Raw genomic sequence first — 21820 nt, forward strand, 5'->3', positions numbered from 1 at the left:
TTTATCTGAGGTCCCTACTCACCCACTCATCACATTGTCGCAGAGCGAACTGAGGGCTGGTAAGAGGCTTAAATGCTGTACAGTCCAGTTTTTCTATAGTCTGCCCACCCCACTGACCTCGTTGTTCCAGAGGGAGCTGAGGACTGTAAGGGGCTTAAATGCGGTTCACTCCCATTTATGCATAGTCCCTATCCCTGGTACTCACCACATTGCCTCATAGTGAACAAAGAGAACTGAGGACTCTAAGGGGCTTGTTGCCAGGTCAGTCCTTTGTACTTGGAGGACACATCCCATCCAATACACTTTGCATTACAACATGGGGTACTTGGGATTGTGAAGGTAGAACCCAACCTCTCACACCTGTTAGCATTAGTGAAGAAAGTGTGAATACCAAGTCTTCTTTTTTTGCGCTGTTAATATGCAATGTTTTGTCCTTCCTCTGCAGTAGATAGATATCTTACTCACTGTCCTTATATTCAGCAGTGGATGCCTTTTGTAAGGACTTTTGTACTGGAAAAAATTGAATTATGGTAATTGACCACACTGTCTTCATTTAAGACCCCTATACTCTCTTCTTTTTGCAAGAAGGCATATTAATTACTTACGTTGCCTTTTTTTGGGACTAATTTTGTGTAGAATTCCAATGTTTATGGTCCCTCACTTTAACCTAATATTCATCCTTTCTATATTCTATATTCTCTCCTGATAAATAATACCCTGAAAAGTCTTTACTTTGGGTAGTTAATGTAGAAAATTGTACTAAGATCAACTGCATCATACCTGTTACATCAGGGGTGCTGACCAACTATGGCTCCTTTGTTCATAGTTACAGTAATCCATGCTCCCTTATGTTAGAGAAATATCCTATTTCTTTGCCCCAGTTACATTATTACAGGGGCTTCTGACTAGGCGAAATCATTCTCCTGGACTGTTAAAGTGCATATTTACATTTGCTCCTGTACTTGTACATCAGGTAAAGACCTTCCCCATCATATTTACATTCTAGCAAGAGGTGACTACTATTAACACCTTACGCACTAATGCAGTTAATGTGCACAGTTTTAGTTGTCTTGTACACACTCTTCGGTTATCCATAACTGAGCCTTTTAGATCAGGACTCGTACACTTATGGAAGCAGAAGTTATGACCTTAAAGCCCTTCTCTTGGGACTGTGGACATGTTTAATTAGTTGTTCAAGGTCCTTTGAGTTAACTTGGGTTCCGGACTCTTCACACCCTGTTTGCTTTACTTCATGGGGTATTGTCCACTTAAGGCCTCTTTCTCAAAGCGTTATTATGCATAATAATTACATTAGAATACTTCTTTCCCCTTCACACTCCCTTTGAAGTACCGCAGGGATTCGGACCCTTAAGGTCCCATTTCTTGGCCTGTTAAGATGTGGGATTGCATTTGTGTTTCTGTGCACTAGACAAGGATACATCTCGCTACTCCCCTGCACAAGACTGTTACACTTGGATAGTCAAGGTGCACAACTGTAATTCAGTACAGCCATACACCTGGGATATCAATGTACGTAATTGCACATGGCTCATCCCATTTGAATAAGAATCACCCCTCTCAGACCCACATTCCGATCAGTACAGTAGGGGTACTGAGCACAACGGCCTCTTTCCATGGCTCATTATTGCGTATAAATGCATTTGTCCATGTTCCGGTACGTTATATAAGGACATCCCTCTCTTCACTACTTTAACCTTTTAGCAAGGAGTGTCAGCTACTTTAAGATCTTTATATTTATACAAGGTACATGACTTTAATTGACTACACCATGGCCCTTGGACATTAAGGTACAGAATTTCAACTTAGTTCATCCTACCCTATTGCTCAGTTTGTAGTATACCAGGGTTGCTGACCCCTAAATCTCCTTTTCTTGGCTTAGTAATGTGCACAATTGCATTTATCTGGGTTCTTGTGCACTAGGCAAGGACAGTGCCCCCACCATGCCTTCCAGTACCCGATGCCCACTGCTAAGACCTTTACATTTTGACAATGTGCAGAATTGCAATTTCCACAACCTCATCGTTTTCAGGACTATTGTACCTCCTTTGCACTACTGCAGGAGATACTGTTTTTCCCCAGTGCCCCTTCTAGTGGACTGGTGAAACTGTTGTCTTCATCAGTGGACTAAGGTCCTACCCCTCAGTTTCCCTGTGCAGTACAGCAGAGCGTGCTTATCAGCGAAAGCCCTCTTTTTGGGCTGTTAAATCTGCAATTGCATTTTCTCCCGTTCTGTGCACTAGATAGGGACCTCAGCTATTTCCTTGGCATTTTGAGCAGCAGTGCCCACTACTCAAGACCATTTCACTTGGAAATTTCATGTGCACAAATGCAATTTTCTAAGCATATTCTATACCAGAACCACTGTACCCTCCTTGCTTTAGAGCAAGGAGATGCTATTCAAGTAAAGCCCTTTCTTTTGGACTTCAATGTGCATAACTGCAATTGTCCATCTCTTCCATCGGAGTAGGAGTGCATCTCCTCATACCCGCTTTTGAATTCGGGGCATGTTAACCATGAATGGGCTCTTTTCTCGAGATTATTAATGTGCAGAATTTTGTCTGTGGACCGAGCAATAGGAAAGGATGCTTTCTGCCCCTACCACTGCCTTTGACTGACTGCCGAGTGGTGCTAACCATTATGACCTCAGCACTCAGACGGCTACACATACCAGCAACAATGATCCAAAGTACTGATTACTAGACACGATGCCTGTACCCTCTTTGTATACATCAAGGTACTGAGTAAGGCCATGTTCTAGGACCATTAATGTGAATATCTGCAATTATCTATGCCACCTTATGCTAGAGTAGGATACCATTCCCTTACAGTCCCTTTGCATTCCTGCAGGGGCAGCTGTCCACACAAAACTCTGGGAATGTTAATGGCACAATGGCAATTAGCAATGGGTTTCTCCTCCCGGGCCTTGTTAGGCAAGTACTCCCAGCCCCAATTTTCTATGGCATAATAAAGTATAAACATTGCAGTATATCCCGAGCTTGTCCCTCAAACGGCAACGCATACTCCCACTCCTTTTGCATTGCTCCAGGGTATAAAATTGCAAATAGTCCTTACCCTTAACTTCTCTCTCCCTACCCTTGCCTGCCCTTGGACCCTCCTTATGGACTATTAATAATCATAATTTCAGATGTCCATGTATTCAGTCAATAGATGAGATTCTGCTTCCTCCTCCTTCCCGCCCCTGTCCTGCACCTTTTGCATTGTTGGTGGGGAATGTTGACTGGGCAAGGCCCTTTCTCTTGGACCTAAATGTTAACAATCCCAGATGTCAGTGGTTTACCCACTTCGTATTACACTTTCCTTGGTCCCGCCCATCCGACATGGACCCCTGCACTTATTTCTTTGCATTGCTTCTGAGTAATGCTGACTACCTAAAGCCCTTTCTGTGTTGTTAATTAACACAGTACTGATTGTCCCATTTTTCAGCCCATCATCCCAAGATCTCCCTGCCACTTTGATGTTGCGTTTGTGCAGTGTTGACTACCAAAAGCAGGCCTGAACTAGGTGGATGGACCTTCACTCCTTTTCCTGTATTTGTTAATTATCCCAATTCCAATGACTGCCCTATCCCTGCCCACTGCTATTACTGCTTTACTGGGCAAAATGTTCAAGGCAAGTCAGGCCCAGGGTCCTGGACTGCCACTCTTTATTTTATCAGATGAAAATTGTCTTCCCGGGAAGGAAGATTAACACCGTCTCTGCATTCTTCCTTCCAGAGCAGATTGCCTGGCTAAGAATGCTATTCTACAGAATCAATTGCCAGGATACAATCAAAGAGTTCCCGTGAATTTCTTGTTTCTTAAGAAAGACATCTGGATTACAGCTGGAATTGAATAACCTGGTCATTAAATTTTTGAACTTTAAAGATCCATTTATACCATGTACCTGATGACCAGTGTCTCTCATTTTACTAAGGGTGGTGAGTCTGTGGATAGACCACTGGGACTCTTGCTATACCAAAAGAATTCTAGAATGGAGCTCCTAAGACAAGTATCTTTGGACTTTACTACCATTCACTTTTAGAAAAACTACCTACACTTTCTAATCCTTAAATTTCTTCATCTGGAGCACCAACTGGCCCCTTCTTATTTCAAGAAGATTACTATAAAAAGATGAAATGAGAGAACATATACTGTAGATCACCTTATTTGATTACTCTATTACATAAAATATGCCCTCTTTAATTGTGCTAATTTAAAGTAGCCTTAAGCAACACAGTGAAGTGAGGACTTAGAAATGATGGGACCTGTTTCCCTGTTTTATAGCAAAAGAAAAATAAGCCAAGATCTAATCATTCTTCTGGACATAAATTTCAACAGTGAGATAACTGCTTGGTAAAAATGAATATTAGCCTAGCCTCTAGTGTACAGGGTGTTTGGTGGCAGAGAAGTATTTAATACGGAACTGCTGAAGCAAATAACTAATCATCATAACAGCAGTTCCTTATAATCACTGAAAAAGGATACTATTCCTGTGAGAAGGATGTCAAAAGGTCGGCCCAGCTCAGGGTGCAGTGTGCACTACTAGCTCCTTGGACAGCTGTAAGAAGAGTCTCTGGCTCTTTAGAATACTGTAAGTACTACTTTGTAGTTATTAAGTAATCTTTTCCCTGTTTTAATTTCTTTCTCTTTGGTGCTACCCATAGAAAAGTCAGAGGGTCCTGAAAGTCTCCTTCCCCGTTCTTTCCGCATTTGCAATTTATGAGTGTGTTTGTGTGTATTATCACCATATGAGTTAACCAACAGAATTATAGAATTAATATTGTGTACCTGGCTCTATGCTAGGTTACACGTAAGTGAGGGGTAGAAATTTTACAGTCCTGTGTATAATCTCATCCCCTAGATGGTTGTATTGTTGAGCTAATATAAGCATACTTGAAATAACTAGGAAATGATAATGAAGTGCTGTCTTGTATGAATTATAAGTTTTGGACTTTTAAAAAGGGAGCGCACCAGGATTTGAAGTTCATAGGCTTAACTTAAAGGAGGTGGGTTTACTTTTTCTCATTGGCACAATGTATGATTAATACTACAGCCATCTGGGCAGTCCATTTGGTTTAATATCATTAGGTTTCAAAATCAAAGAGATCAGGCCTAGCCACTGTGTTTAGTTATATTCCGTGGCTGGCAAATTGTTGATTGTTAAATCTCATTATAAGTTTGAGGGTTTCAAGATTTAGGTATTGGGGATATAAATCTGATATGTTGGCTCTTTGTACCTTTTCATTCTATCTCTGCCCAAGAACAGATAAGAGTAGTAATGATGCCCTTCTAGTCTGAGATATCTGTGGAACCTGTTTGGCAAGAGGGCAATGGAGAAGTACGTTTTATAAGCAAACTATGACCTCGCCTACTTTATGATGAAGTCGATATACCCTCTTTCCCTTCACCTCTATCAATAGGTACCCTGGTAAGCTAAAAAGCTTAGCTTCCCTGATAAAACAAACACAAATGTCCAGGTGAAAAATATTAACGTGAAATTTGAAACATTTTTTTGTGTACATCCATGCATACTAGCAGGAGCAAGAAGAAGCTGGACTTCCCTTACTGCCCGTTTTAATTTTTATCCATATTTCCTCACAGCTTGTCCTGTCCCCGCTCTCCAAATACCTAAAGACATTATTTGTCTGACTGACAAATGGTCCTGAGTGTTCTTGAAAAGGTGGTCTTTGCAGTTGTTTCTAAACCGAAGTAATTTTTCAGGATGAAACGCCTTTCACAGGAACAAAATTCTTCGAAATCCTAAAGAACATGTGTTTTGAGGAACACTGACTAAAGAAAGTTATTTGAAATGCAAACGTGTTTCCCAATTGCGATATATCTTTGTCAAAAATATATAATGTTTTATATAATTTATGTAGGACTTGGAGATCCATGAGAATATATCCACAAACCTCCAGGGTTCTTATCACCCCAATTTGAGAAACACTGGTCTGTGTTCATGAAATCTTTTATTGCTACTAATCAAATTTTGTCATTCAATATTAACATCCAACTATAACTATTCATTGGAATTTGTTTTAAAGGAATGAATTCTGAGCCGGTTCTGTACCCATACTCAGGAAGGATGGATCAATTTTAGGTGGATTGAAGCCTGCACTAGACAGCATCCGAAGGTGAATCTTGGAGTTGTATTTCAATTCATCGCTTGAAATAAAATCTCTAGCAGATGTAAAAAGGCATACTGTGGAAATGTGGGCATCTTCGAAATTGAGATGACTTGTGGTATCTCAACAGATAGTTATTGGGCCAGGTACTGGAGTAAACAGTAATGCCGAAGACATGATTCTTGTCAAAGAATCTGCTATCATGGAGAATGCAGAAATGAACAAATCATTATGGTGTTGGGCAACTTGATGAGTACCATAAAAAGGGAAAGAGAATGCTCCTTGTGTATGTCATCGCTATCATAACAAAGAAATTAGAGGGCTTTGATGCTAAAGCAGCCATACTCGGTAAATATGGTTCAGAGTAGCTCAAAAGTTATTTTCTTTTAGGTACCCTAACTAGGCATTGTATAAATGGATTTAAAAATTCTATGAGCAAATTTGCTTGCACATAGAGTATCCGTTTACCATCATTAATATGGTTTCAGGAGGGATCACAGCAAATATATGTATATATATGTGTGGACTGCCATGTTTAACTAAAAGTTTGTATTTGGGGATGAAGTATCTAATCTTAGGTTAAACAAGGATTGGTAAGGATGTTACGAAGAGATTTTTGAAGCCCGTTCTGCTTATATTGAGAACATCATAGAATACCAGCTTAGCTTTACTGGATGTTTTACCTAGAGAATAGAGTTGAGTAAGTGTTAGAATTTGTTAGAGAGTAACATAAAGGTCCTTATAGATAATATGGTAATTCATGATCAGGAATCTGGAAGCCATATCTGGTTCTTTCCACACCATACCATACCATGCAAAGTGCTTCCAAGACTGGAAACCTGGCTGAGACCTTCTATCTTAGAGTAAAGGCAGCTTGCCGATTATTAAAAATGCTCAAGGCCATTGTACTTGCAAGCAGTAATAGCAATTGCTCTGCTACCTTGCATCTTGAAGTATTTTCAGCAGGAGCAGCGTGACCTTTAGGCCACGAATTTAGTCATCCATTAAGGTTGGCTATTGGTTTGACCCATATTTTCATTTAGTTCTATTTTTACACTTGCCTGACCTTCTGTGAGATTGCCAGTGCTCGCCATTACAGGACCTTACGGAGACCATACAGGCTAGAGAAGAGAGAGGACAAACCTGCATCTAATGATTCAGGTTAATGCTTCCTACTTTGTTGTTGTTGAGGTTTTCTGTGTAGTGTGATATCCTCTCCTACTGAGCCCTGTCTTTCTTCACAAGGATATTCTGAGAATGTGAGACCTGAGGACAGCAAGCAACTCTAAGAAGCTCCACACTCAGCAGATCTTTCCTTTTGAGAATCTGGAGAAGCTCCCACTACTCTAAGAGGACAGCTTGCAGGCCACCAGGATGAAAAGGTAGTTAGGGGAGCTCACTTGGGTTGGGGGGATTGTCTGTCTTTGTCTTTAACTTCCTGCTGTTCAAGATATGTACCATGTGGATTGAGTAGAAAATAATTCTGTCTACATTGGCAGAGTTCGAGCATCTCATCACTTAATATACAAATTAAAAGAGGGGGTTGCTACAAATCTAGATGAGAGAGAGGAACTTTCAGGTAGATCGCTCAGTTCTTAAAATAGTGCTTTTACAGAACTCATAGTACCAGATCATACTGGAGCTTTTCTAAGTGGCTTGACAGCTCTTGGTTGAGCAAACTTTAGCTTTTCCTTCTGTTATTTTCAACGCCTTGATTTCTTGACCCCCTCCACTATACTTTACAATGAAAACGCAAGAACATTAATAATCCACACAATAGAGGAGACTGTAGAATAAAGCACAGTGTGGGAATTTTGCTAATTATCCAGGCCTCAATTGCTCTTGGAGATGAGGGGAAGTTCAAGGAATAGAGCTGGAATGAATAAAATAATTTGCACATTTCTAGGCTGGTAGCTAGAATATAGATCCAAAGTTAAATTTTACTACTACTTGCTCAATAGGACAGACTTTCCCAGTATACTGCATTTTAGTAATTTATTTTTCTTTTCTCTCTTCTCCAGATCTTCCTCAAAAGAAGAGGCTTGTTGCTTTACAGTGTTAGTGACCCGTTCCCTTTGACGATCCCTAGGTGGAGATGGGGCATGAGGATCCTCCAAGGGAAAAGCTCACTACCACTGGGCAACAACCCTAAGCCAAGAAGTTCTGCCAAGATTCTTTCCTGGGCCCAGATAGGAAGGTCAAGTCTCAAGGCAGCCTGCAAACATCACAGGTGGGTAGGCTGTCCCTAAAAGCATAATAAGGGTACTGTCTCTAATTTTGATCTTGTTTTCCAGTATACATTGCACTTAAGCTTTCCACTGAGATTGTTTTCATCATTATCAACTGTCTCTGCTTAGGGTGGGACTATAGTTTGTGGTAGAGGCTGATAACTACATTGTTCTTTTAGGAGAATATGGGCAATAACTGCCATATCTGTGACACTGGTCATAGGCAGATCATTCTGGACCCTCTGGTCCTCAGAGTCTCCCTTGAGGCCCTGTTGGAGAACTTTGCAAATCGTTTGCATACTTTAGGGGTATCCTTGGGATAAAACACAAAACAATTTGAGAAGATACATAAGAGTTCCTCACAACTGCAAACAGGAACCTGACCAGAAATGGCACAAAGTTATCTATCGTCAGGGAGATCTAAAGAAGCGAGACCCTGCATACTCTAGGTCAGTGATGAGAGGCTGAATGAGGGGCTGCAGGTTGGGAGATGGAGGTGACCGTTCAGTGTAGTAAGTCCTGACTGTACAGATTAGTGTTCAACTAAAAAAATAGAGCTATGATGAATGGTGGTGTTTGCAGTGGCTCACTGGATATTATGGGGCAAGCCATTTTCCTATTTATGCCATTGTTTCCTGTTGTGCTGAATGAGGAAGTTGTACTACTTTGACCTCTAAGGACCTAAAAGCTTCAACTTTATACATTTCGAAGCTCTGTAGAGATAGTATCTGTAACACATTAATTTGAATCTTCCCAGAATTCTGGGAAGTTAAGTATTCAGTTACTACTTCTTTATGGCATTTATGTAGTTTCTGTCTCATTCTTTTTTTTTTTTTTTTTTTGGTAGCTCCTGATTGTTCCCCGCATAGCTACTAAAATCATTATCTTTCCCCAAAACAGTACAAAGAGCAAGAAATTTGAACACATCAAAGGAAGATCAACATGCCTGGCACACTAGCATTTTAGAAGAGCAGAATGAAGTAAGTTGGTGGTGGTGTAATCCCACGAGGATCACTTTAGAGCTCGTAGCTGTTTGTTGGAGGTTTTTGTGAGATGCGATGTGGTGGATTAACATGGAGGGAGAGCCTCAGTGTGAGATGGGAGGATGATCGGCTAGTAACCCGTCCAGGCAGACCTGACAGATACTGTGGGGTTGGTTCCAGAACACGGCAATAAAGCGAGTATTGTAATAAAGTGAGTTGTAATCTCTTTGCTGCTGGAGGGTCTTGCCTTCGATTTGTAATATTCATAACATCTGTGAGGCTCAGGAAAGCCAAGTGCAATAAAACGAGCTGTGCCAGGTTACCGAGTCAAAGACACTACTGCCAGTTGTGTCACAGGTAACTCGGTCTTACCTTGTCTGTTCTTTATCTTTACCACACAGATTCTTTGCCACTCTTAGAGGCCTCAACGCCTAGAAATCTAAAATGAAAAGTCTTTGGTTTTTTTTTGCTGAAAGGGTGGCCCTTTCTTATCTCTTGTGAGAGAATCTGTCTGCAGTTAAGATTTAGTGTTAAAGGAAATCCAATATAACAATTGTGAAGGGAGTGAAAATCAAGTCAATTTTCTAAAGGGGAAAGATGATGATGTGAAATTGCTAAGGTAAAAGTTTGTAAGCGGAAGAGCATCTGTGCTGCTGGCAGTGAGTGTTGTCACTGTTATTACTGATAGTAATATAAGTAGTATTGGTACTGATAATAGCTTATTACAGTTACTAATGCACTTTTTGGTTTTCTTTTGCTATCTTCTCATTCTCGATGGTGCCCCTCACTGCATCTTGTCTCTTCTACTTCTTACCCTCCTCCTCTGAACGTCTACCTTGGCTAATCTTTCACTCAGAAGTGTGTATTTCCTTCTTGAATGTCTTTGGTGTTTGTTCTCTGAAGTGTGTCTAACCCATTTCTATGATTCTCCTGCTAGTTTCTTCTCTATGTATCTTTGTCTCATTTTCTTTTTTCTTTATAAGAGTGGGCTGTGTCTTGTCTTAGATGTCTCTCTCTACTTCATTGTGTTACTGATCGTCTTTGCTCTCCTAGATCTGGCTGTTCTTTCACTGCTCTTCCGTTTGTGTCTCTGAGTCACACGCTATGTGCTTTTGCTTATTTCTTGTTCTGCCTCTCTTTTTTTCCTCTTTGTGAATTCTGATTGGATTGACATTTCAACGTTTTCTGTTTCTGGCCTCCCTTCTGCTGTTTCTATATCTCGCCTTTCTCTTTCTTCCATGTCCTTTCTGCCTCTCTTGGGCCATTTTCTGTCTTTTTTCCTGCTCTGTGTGCCTCAGTGTCTCTTTGTTCTTTGTGATTTTCCATTTCGTTATTCCTCTCTGTGTTCTCTTGTCTCTTCTCTGCTCTTTCCCTTCTACTCACCTTTGGGTTGTTCAGCCTCTTCATGAGTCTGTGTCTTCTCGTGTAGATTTCCTGCTATCTTCTCTCCTTGCATATTTTTTGTGCACCAGCTATCGAAATGAGCATTGCACAGCTGTTCTTTATGCCAGGCTATGCTGTGAGATAATCCAAGACTAATAGAAGGCCCAAGTGTCCAGGCCGAAGTAAAACCCAAGACCTAAGATGGACAGAAGGTGGAAGGCCCAGAACGGATAGAAGGCCCAAAGTAGAGGACAGATGGTTTGAAACTTGAGACTTGAGGACTAAAATGGAAAACCTGTGTGCCAAAATAGATGGATACTTCAGGCCTGAGACCATCAGAAGTCCCAAGAGCCATGATGTACAGAAGTTGACTGAGTCGAATGGCTCATGTCTGGAGTTAGACGGAGGGCTGAAGACACAGGATGGCATGCTAAGAGCAGGTACCCATGGAAGGCCTGAGATAAAAAGCCTTAGCTTGAAGACCTAAGACTCAAGGATGGGAGGCCTCAAACACACATAAAGACCCAGGAGTCAAGCCTCTCTACGTGGACTGGAAGGCTCAAGAAAGACAGATATATTAAGACTAAATCAGGTCGGGGAAACCGGTGTCCTATGACCCAAAATCCAGGAAGGCTAGAAGCCCTAAGAGCAGAAGAAATCCCAAGATGAGAATCCTCAGTTCTTTTCTACTACTGTTCTCCCTACTCTTGGACATTTTCGATTCTCCCTTTCCAGTTCTCATATCTCCATTTAAGCCCACTTCCTTTGAGATGTCCTTTATGATGTTATTACTTTAAAGGGACATATCTTTAAATTAGCAGTAGTGTGCCTGGGCCAATGTAAGCCATTTTTATCACAGTTCTGATCCATTTGTCGAGAGTTGCTCCAGGCCAATGAGAAGAATTAGACAAGAAATACGCAGATGTGCCAGCCTGCTGAGAAGTAGCAGCAGGCAACACCTTACTCCTTTGAGCTTTGGTGAGCAAGATTTCTGAGGCTTGGGACTCCTAGCGATGGTTACAAAAGATGACTGACCCTGGGACAGAGTGCGGCTCCAAAGAGACAGCCTGAACTCCCTGCTCATAGTAGTGGCCGAGTAACTTGGTAGACTGAACCAAGCTTGTCTTTGGGTTTAATACCCACCTCTACACTTAAAGATGAGAGAACTTGAGAATATTCAGCAGGTTTAATCCTCTCTTGATTTTTTTCCCATTTACCATGAGGAAAGATAATTTAAATGATCAAGAATACATATGAAAGCAAGGTATTCTCATTAATAGTGTATTGGCAGCCATGCACAACTAATATTTGAAAGTGCACTGTCAGCTGTGAAGTATTATGTAAATCAGGGGTCATCACACCCTTTCTGTAAAGGGGCAGATGGTAAATATTTTAGGCTTTACAGGCCATATAGTCTCTGTTACATTTTTTTTACAACCCTTTAAAAATTAAGAACTGCTCTTAGCTTATGAACCAAGTGGATTTGGTCTGCAAGCCATAGTTACCCCTGATGTACATGCCAGGGACTGTGCTGAATAATATTAATTTCTTGTGTGTACCTGTCCTTTGGCTAGGCACTAAGGATGCAATGATTATTTACGATCACATCCAAGTGACCTGCATTAAAATGTGTGAATATGCTTTGTAAACTATGAAAGTGCTTAAAGACTTACAAGTTTCAGAGTTGATGAGTGAATATTGATTACATACTCTATACAGTCTCCTGTCTAGGAACTGTGGATACGAATGTTAAAAGAAGCATGAATAAAGTGCTTTGTCAAGAGTATGTAACATTATGCAGATATTCGGAACTAAATGGTTGACAAATGAATAATTCATATATTTGTAGCCATTGTGTTTCTGCTGCTATAGCGATTTTGAGTAAAAATATAGTGTTCCAGGTAGCAGAGAACATATGGGAACTGCTTTTAAACTATAAAAATATACAGCAAACACAAAGGATTAAGCTATTGTGATGACTTATAATGTGCCAGATAACATGCTAGGCACTATGGATGGCAAATGAAAAAAGATGTTCTCAATTTAGAATTAAAAATTTCAAGATAGGAAGTGCATTTTAAAGTGCTTTGTAAACTAAAGCACTAAATAAATGCCAATGGGCTTTATGTCTAGGAATGAATAAATGAACGAATGAATGAATACTAAGTGCCTTTTATGTGCCAGCTATTGTTTTGGGCACTATGAAATCTAAGATAATACTCCCAATTAATAAGAGGGAGGTTTATATTCTATATTATTCAGTATTCAGATGTAAAAAAATTAGCTATTGCTTATTTTATTCAATCAAGACTTTACTGGTGATTTTAAAACATTACCAGTATATTTTCTCAGGTAAAAAAATGTAATGAGTGAGATTGAGATTTCTAAACTATAAAGTGCTATATAAATATAAAACGAGGTGTTTTCTGTGTGAATAAAACTCTGTGAGATGGCATTGTCTAAAAAATTTCTCCTTGTGTGCTTGACCCACTATGGGGAAGGCAGTATAAACCGTTATATAAATTGAGGGTTTCAATACTTATCGAATAAACCGATGAATTAATATTAGTTGCTTACTGTGTGAACTCGGTGCTATAGACACTAAAGAGATACACACATTTATCATTTCGTTATGCCTACAGCTGAGAATAATGCAATACATATGTTAGCATCTCGTGAACTATAAAGCACCATATGAATGATAATTATTGCTTTTCTCATTGGTGCCCAGTACTAGGCTTATAACATTGTATCTCAGTTATAGTATGAAAGAAAGATGGAAAAAACTTGGGAATGGATTATTAACTATTGAACACTGTAAATATAATATGGAAAAGATTAAGTGTATGATGAATACAAGACTGGATAATAATTTGCTCTCTCCTTTCCTCAGAGATAGCAACTGGTTATGCAAAAATTCATTATCATTATTATTAAACCTGCAGCAGAGATCTGTCTGTAAATTTACCAAGCCTACTGTTCTATATAGACAGAAAGAATTAACTGTTGGCTTAATGAAGGATTTCTGCTTACTTTCTGTGAGGCTCAGAACTACACATACCCTAGGATATAAAAATTTTATTCTCATGGGTTGCTCACAGGAGGAAATGAGGTAATAGGTGTGAGATCCAGCCTAAAAGGTGCTTACATACTGCTAAATTTATTTAATGATGAAAACATGGGGGAAATAGAATTGTGCAAGGCAGTATGCTAAATGCTGAGCTAGGTAGGAAAGATACAATCCAGACCAGAAGGCTACTTGCTCCCTGGCCTGAGATGGGAAATGTTTTTTACAAAGCAAGCTTTTCTAGTTCTCCATCAATTTTTTAAACACTGAATCCTAAAGATGGAGGTGAATTAGATCCACCCTGGCCTGGCTTAGAGACATTTAAGGAGTAAAAAGAAATGGCTCAGGTCTGCTTTCAAATTCATTTGATATAAACAGAGGATATTTTACATGAACTAGATCATTCTAGATCCTGAGCATAAGGGAAATGAAATGGGCCTAGTCTAAAGGGCTTTAGATCACAGATCATAGCTGAAGCTATGAAAACAGGTTTGATTTTTGGGTAAATATTTGAGTGCCTGTTTTCTGGAAGGTACTATGCTAGATGAATTAGTAGGTCTGGTCTAGAAAACCTATTGCTTGCCTTGGAGATTAAAAAAATAGGAAAAAAGCATGGTTCTTTCAATATAAAATGAAGACATTTTCCTTACTTCTAGATAGTCCCAACGTCACTTGCTCGTTGACCTAATTTGAAGCCAGAAGACTGATAAAGGGGTCAGCATTTGTCCTTTAATTTGTTAATTTAAGATGCTGCTTTTATTATAGTTAAATGGTTTAAGATGAGAATTTACATGAAACCGCAGGTTTTAAAAGTATTTGCTCATTGGCCTGGCTTAAAGTCAGGAAGTCACTTGAGCAATAACAAATATTGTGACTGCAGTTTTCTCATTAGTTGAAAGAACTTCATCGAGCAGCTGTGATTTTAAGACACTGAGAAGAATGGAGAGGGCTTTTTGTGTATTCATTCATACAAACATTGGAGAAGGTGATTCTAAATTAAAGGGATCTAGTACAAAAGGTCTTGGAGATACAGTTAAAGTGCCTATAAGGCAATGTGCTAAGACAATATGCTAATAAGACAATGCTAATTCCTAGACAAAACAAAAAAAACAAACAAACACCTTAACTGACAAACATTTGCTTTTTAACTTGCTTAGGGACTAGAATATAAGAGAGACTACTGTTCATTCATTTTTTAATTTATTCATTCATTCTACAAGTATATTTGAGTGCCTGCTGTGTATAATGTCCTTTGCTAGGTTCTTAGGTTCCTAGTTGGCCCCAGAGGCATGAAAAAAAAATGAATCGTTTCTTAGAGAAACTATACAACTTTCCTTTAGGTTGTTTTCTGGTTAGGGGCATGGCTTAGTGCCCGAGTAGCATTGTGCAGTTCAGTTCCTACTGCTCTGGCCACTACAATCAGCAGGGTTTTCCACTGAGCTTGTTCCTTAAGTTGCAGGAACCTTTCTTAGAATAGACACTTTATTTTCTTGGCCCTCATGAAAAATAGCTGTGACCACTGCTGGGCAGCCTTGGGAAATATACTGAAGCTACAGTTGGTTTGGAAACACACTTACGAGTCCTGTCGATTTTTAATTTTACATTCTGACATGTACTACTTAAACAGATCTCTGAAGAACAGCCCCCAGGTAGTACATAGCGAAATAGGAAATGGGGACCTGATTTATCTCCTGCAATAGCTTTTGAACTTAAACCTCAGAAATCTTCTCAGCATCAAAACCTGCTCAAGAAAGGTCTTGCTATAGTAGAATAATGTCAGAGAATGAAAATGGCTTAATTTTTACCATGCCGAAATTTTAAGATTGATAAAAATTGGAAGTAATTGGCAAAAATTTGAAAGAAAAATACCAAAAAAAAACAACAAAAAACAAAAAAACCCACCTCAAACCTTTAAACCTAGGCCCATTGGGCTTTGACCTTTTCTATTTTTAAATCACTCACAGAGGGCGGGATAGGAGGAAGAGTGAAAGAAAAGGTCAAACCCATTCTAGATTTGTCTTAAGAGCATTACTACCTCCAGATCTAACCTGGGGATTGCTTATTTTAGTTTAATGCAATCCCAATAACTGGTCATTGTTGGTTCAATGATTGTCAACTAATCCTAATTTTTGTGGCATAAATGAAGTTGTGAACAAATCCGTTTTTATAGGAAATGGCTTTGTCTCTACCCTTCCACGTCAAAGGAAATATATGCTGAACTACTCTAATAAATGGAAGACACACTTTGACTTATGAAGTGACATGAAATGCAAAATCTCTGATCCTTGAGTGTTTTGAAGATTTAAGAATCTTGCTCAGTGTGGGTGACCACCAAAAAGTAATGTAAAGCCATGTACTTGTCACAGCTGAGAGAAATTATGTTGTGTAATGTCAAATAAAATGTACTGTTTTGAAAACTGTATTTTGATGTGATGAGTTCTAGTTTTACCTCAGTCCCTTCCTAACCACCTTTCATTACCTTAATCACCGGGCTTGGGTAAATGAGTTGAGGTCTCATTTCTTTCTAGCTTCAGTTGCTTTGGTCAGGAATACTGAGAAGCACGAACCCAATAAAATGCGAGAAGCGAAAATTTTGAGGAGAGGGCAAGATAGGAATAGGGCATTAAAAAAAATTCCAAGTTTGTGAGAAGTAGGCTGTATTCAGGAGGAAATCACTGTAATTAAAGAAGTTAACAGCCCCAATCCCTCAGTAGGTGAAGGGATCATTGGTGTTCCTAGAATTCTGAGTGATTAAATATCCAAACGTTAGGTTGGTGATTTTGCTGCATATGACTCAGTGCAGTGTATATAGGCAAGAGTTTCTATTCTTTCGTTGGCAATTAAACTGGCAAGTATTGCCTTTGGAAGAAAATCTTAAGCTGCTGTGGGCCAATCATGGATGGGTGCACACATTATATAACGTAGAGGAAAAGGGCCATGTTTTCTGTTTAGTGAGGAAAGGTCAGATGTGACCATTTTAAGAGGGCAGCAAGAATATTTAGAAAATAAAGTGCTCGATAGTATTTGGATGCATTAGGACAGATCATAGCAATATAGGGGAATGCCAAGGGTGGGGAAGAAGCTGAATTTAAACAGAGTCGCAGGAAGCTGCTTAGGCAGTATCTGCCACTTCCTTGGGGAAATCAGAAAGGAGAATTTGCAGGTAGAATGAAAAAAAAAATCTGGAAGACAAATACCCAGAAGAGGAATATTAAAGATTGGAACCGATTACATATATGTCCCGAACTTACTTCTCCCTTTCCTTTCAGCATTTTTCAAACAGGCAGTGATTCTGGGCCAGCTGCATTATAATGAGAATAGAGGAAGAGCTTGGATCCTTATGGCTGTAAGCTATTGTGCCCTCACCCCACTCCCAGAGCACAGTTTTTAATAGTGCTGAAGCTTATGAAACTGCTCTTTTATTACTATGCGAATAGTCTCATCTGCAGTGTAGTGGTTTTATTCATTCTAAATTAAATTGGATTTTATTTTGTTTCAGTGCAGAAAAGTGTTAGCCATGTAATCCTCAGCATAACTAGAATTATGTATATAAATATACAATATATAGATGAGGCACCTGAGTCCATAGAACATGCTCAAGTGTCACCATGTAAACATTACTGAGGTGAACCCAGATCTAAGGCCACTTCACTCCTAAACATCTCTTCTCACTATATATTCTCTATATAGCCTCTTATGAAGGTTACATTGTTATCAGGAGAGTGGGTTATAAGTAGTTTTTAGTTGGAAATAGCTCTCACTAATCATAGCTAACCCTCAGCAAACTACTTCATGTCGATACGCTTATGGAGAAATAGTTTTAGGGATTTGCAAAGGTAGGGATTATAATTATAAAAGCAAGATTATAGATTCTAAAGAATCGATCAGAAAGCCTTGGAGAAGCCACAGTTTGCCCATGATCCTAAGGCTATTTTTATGCAGGTGGTCGTCTTGGAACTGTAGGGAAGAACTTGCCATTTTTACTGTTTGTAGCTCTTTGGTTCCAAGGGGACAGATTCTATTCAAGTGAGAGAATTGTGAAAGTATGTGAGACTTCCTATCAAGGGCAGGATTTCAAAGGTTTTTTTTTTTTTTTTTTTTAAATGCCTACAGCAACCAGTCTTCCTAGGTGGTCTCCCATCCAAGTACTAACCAGGCCCGACCCTGCTTAGCTTCCAAGATCAGACGGGATAGGGCATGTTCAGGGTGGCATGGCTGTAGACAAGGAGTTTTTTCTTAATACCTCAGTTTATATGTGAATAACATCTTATTTCAACTCAAAGCAGATAGCAGGGGACTGCCTAGTAAATCCTGTATACCTCATCTGGTACAGTAACCCATGGTATTTAGCATGTGAACATAGCAGGAGAGTTGAAACCTGAGTCCACAGCAAGGTAGCAAAACCATGAGGCAGTTGTAAGGGTGCCACCTTATTATTCGAAATCTATCTTGTCACTGTCACCCTTTGCCTGGTTGAATAATCAGGAAAGAATGGGTCTTAGCCCGGAATTCAGTTAGTCTTGAGCTACAAGAAGGGAAAAGATACAGAAATGGATTTTAGCTGTCCTCCCCACACTAAACTGTTGCCTCCAAAAAAAGAAAAAAAATGAAAAAGAATATCGCTGACAGACTAATATTGTCTCAAACACACTGCAGTGTCCCTTTATTTCGCCACCTCTATCTCTTGCCCTTTCCATGCGTTGCTAGGAGAGTGCATTGGATGATGTAAAAACAGCCCTTAGATTAAGTCTCGAGCCTGTATTTACCCTTTTTAGTAGCTGATGTCTGAAAGTACATTATCTAGACATGAGCCTCTAATTCTTCAACATGTCATAAGCAGGGACTAAAAGTGCCAGGAGGCGTTAGAGACAGAGAGGGAGCGAAGGAGGGCTGTTGCATACACATCCCACAGTCCCCGCACAGCTTGTAAGGCACGCGGCGTGCACTAATTCATCCAAAAAGTAGACAAAGAAATCCGCATAGGACCCTATGCCAGAAAATGGAGTCATGCACGCTTTAGTGTCCAGGCCCGCCAAACTCTGGGCCATTGGCAAGGTGGCGCCAGCGAGGCTGACCGCCGCAGAATGGCTGCGCACACCTGAGGTCTGGATGGCGCGAATCTAAGCCTCTTACGCGCGGATCCCCAACCAGAGGGCTCCTTCCTCTTATCCTTCGGAAAGGTTAAGCGAGCGCACCGGCAGCTTTGCCCAAGCGGCCATTGTGCTGAGAATCTAGCAGAAAATGCATAGTAAAAAAAGCGCCTTCCGTAAGGAAAGTGCCCAGCTCTGCCTGTAATCCATCCCCTCTCTGCTGCTCGGAGGCTGCACACGCACAGGACAGGGAGAAATACATCCTATCTAAGCAAATTGAGAGGTGCACTTTAACCCAAAAGGTGCACGCACTCACTTCCCTCCCTGCGCCCGGGCTAGTGGCTCCCAGAGCTGCGGCCTGCCGTGGCTGCCGGGGGCCAGACGGCTCACGGAGGCCTTTCCTGCCCTTGCCAGCAGCGACGGGTTCCAGGAGCCCCGGTCTCTGTCCCAGCGGCCTGTTGGGAGATCCTAAGCCTAAGCTCGAACTCTCTCCCTCCTCTCCTCCTTCTCCTCTGAGAATGTAAGCCGGCTTTCCTCCCCGCTCGCAGACGGATCTCCATCCCCAGGCCCCGACTCCCCGCGACTCACCAGCCCGGGCCGGTCTCCTTCGGGTCCCTCCAGGGTATCGCCATGCTGCGCCGCACTCCCTGAGATCCGATGCTCCCCTCGCTTCCTCCCCGCCGAGATGCTTGCACTGCTTGCCCGGAGACAATGGTCGCCAGGCTTAAAGGTGGATGCTGTCCGATTTTGCCCAGAGCCATATTTTCGGGGCGCTTGCCAAAAGACAAAACTTTCCCGCGACTGGATGCTCCCGGTGCTCGCGCACCACCGATGCTTACAGCGCTTTCCCGTAGACAATGGTCGCCGCGCGCAATCCGCTCCGCTGAGATCGGATTTTCCCGGGGCTCGCTTCAGAGCCGATGCTCGCCATGCACAAAGCGCCCAGCCAAAAGACATGCTCCCGGTGCTTACTCAGAGCTGATACTCGGAGTGCTTGCATGGAGTCCGTGATTGCCATGTTCGATGTGCTCTCCAGAGCGGAGGTTTCCCGCGAAAGCTCGGAGCAGATCTCCCGGGGCTTCCATTGAGACGATGCGATGCGCGATGCTCCCCGCGCTTCCCCAAAGCCAACGATGGCCGAGCTCAAGCGTCTCCAGGGGACAGTAGTTCCCTGCATCCTCAGAGCTGATACTTCCCGCCCTTCCCCAGAGACAATGGTGGCCGGTGCACAATGCGCACCCCCATGGTGAGGACTGGGTGGGGACTGGGGACGGGGTGGGGACGTTCCAGCGCCTCCTCCCAGCTGATGCTAACCCTGCATGCCCAGAGCCAGCGCACCACCGGGAGGGGGCGATGTTCCCCAACACTTCTCCTCAGCTGATGCTAACCGTGCTTGCTCAGAGCCAATGCTGACCATGCTCAATGTGATTCCCGAGTGTGGGGGGGTATTCCCCCACGTTTCCTCAAACCTGATGCTAACCATATTTGCTTAGAGCCAATGTTGGCCATTCTCAATGCGGTCCCCAGGGATCAGATGTTCCCCGAGCGTCCACACAGCGGATGCGCCCCGCGCTTCCCCAGAGCCAGAGCTGGCTGTGCACGATGTGGTTCCCAGAGGAGGGGATGGATGTTCCCTGCGTGTCCCCTGAGCTGATGCTAACCGTGCTTGCCCAGAGCCAACGCTGGCCGTGCATAATGTGCACCGCCAGGAGGGGGCGAAGTTCCCCAACACTTCTCCTCAGCTGATGCTAACCGTGCTTGCTCAGAGCCAATGCTGGCCATGCTCAATGCGATCCCCGGGTGTGTGTGTGGGGGGTATTCCCCCACACTTCCTCAAACCCGATGCTAACCATATTTGCTCAGAGCCAATGCTGGCCATGCTCAATGCAGTCCCCAGGGATCAGATGTTCCCAAAGCGTCCACAGAGCGGATGCGCCCCGCGCTTCCCCAGAGCCAGAGCTGGCCGTGCACGATGTGGTCTCCAGGGGAGGGAATGGATGTTCCCTGTGTGTCCTCTGAGCTGATGCTAACCTTTGTTGCCCAGAGCCAACGCTGGTTGTGCATAATGTCCACCGCCGGGAGGGGACGATGTTCCCCAACACTTCTCCTCAGCTGATGCTAACCGTGCTTGCTCAGAGCCAATGCTGACCATGCACAATGCGGTCCCCGGGTGGGGGCGTATTCCCCCATGCCTCCTCAGACCTGATGCTAACCATATTTGCTTAGAGCCAATGCTGGCCATGTACGATGAGGTCCCCCGGGGTCGGGGTGTTTCCCCACGCTTCCTCAGAACTGATGCTAACCATGCTTTCCCAGAGCCAACGCTGGCCGTGCATAATGCGCACCGCCGGGAGGGGGAGATGTTCCCACACTTCACAGCTGATGCTAACTGTGCTGGCTCAGAGCCAAAGCTGGCCACACTCCATGCGGTCCCCAAGGGATATGTTCCCCGAGTGTCCACAGAGCGGATGCTCCCCGCACTTCCCCAGAGCCAGTGCTGGTCGTGCATAATGCGCACCGCCAGGAGAGGGCGATGTTCCCCAACACTTCTCAGCTGATGCTAACGGTGCTTGCTCAGAGCCAATGCTGGCCATGCTCAATGCAGTCCCCGAGTCGGGGGGTACTCCCCCACGCTTCCTCAAACCTGATGCTAACCATATTTGCTTAGAACCAATGCTGGCCATGCTCAATGCTGTCCCCAGGGATCAGATGTTCCCCGAGTGTCCACAGAGCGGATGCGCCTCGCGCTTCCCCAGAGCCAGAGCTGGCCGTGCACGATGTGGTCCCAAGGGTGTCAGATGCTCCCCATGCTTGTCCAGAGCCAATGCTGGCCGTACACGATGTGGTCCCCAGGGCAGGGGATGGATGTTCCCTGCGTGTCTTGTGAGCTGATGCTAACTGTGCTTGCCCAGAGCCAACACTGG

General features: G+C 42.5%; 3 long non-coding RNA genes and 1 other non-coding gene across 4 annotated transcripts in view; 2 read left to right on the forward strand and 2 right to left on the reverse strand.

Annotated features, from left to right (window-relative positions):
* Positions 1 to 20150, reverse strand: part of LOC105305071 — a 30950-nt gene extending 10800 nt beyond the window's left edge. Inside the window, exon 1 of the long non-coding RNA XR_897063.2 lies at positions 19485 to 20150. This is a non-coding gene — a long non-coding RNA (uncharacterized LOC105305071). The remainder of the gene's footprint in view (positions 1 to 19484) is intronic.
* LOC105305070 lies at positions 2911 to 8297 on the forward strand. The gene is made up of 3 exons (XR_002777069.1): positions 2911 to 4611; positions 6065 to 7527; positions 8167 to 8297. It is a non-coding gene; the product is annotated as an uncharacterized LOC105305070 (long non-coding RNA).
* Positions 8306 to 10739, forward strand: LOC111731315. The gene is made up of 3 exons (XR_002777070.1): positions 8306 to 8375; positions 9274 to 9353; positions 10213 to 10739. It is a non-coding gene; the product is annotated as an uncharacterized LOC111731315 (long non-coding RNA).
* On the reverse strand, positions 17911 to 18029 carry LOC111731318. Its single transcript, XR_002777081.1, has one exon. It is a non-coding gene; the product is annotated as a 5S ribosomal RNA (ribosomal RNA).
* Positions 20151 to 21820: the final 1670 nt, after the last annotated feature.

The sequence above is a fragment of the Pteropus vampyrus genome, unplaced genomic scaffold (assembly GCF_000151845.1).
Source record: "Pteropus vampyrus isolate Shadow unplaced genomic scaffold, Pvam_2.0 Scaffold361, whole genome shotgun sequence".
Classification (NCBI taxonomy): Eukaryota; Metazoa; Chordata; class Mammalia; order Chiroptera; family Pteropodidae; genus Pteropus; species Pteropus vampyrus.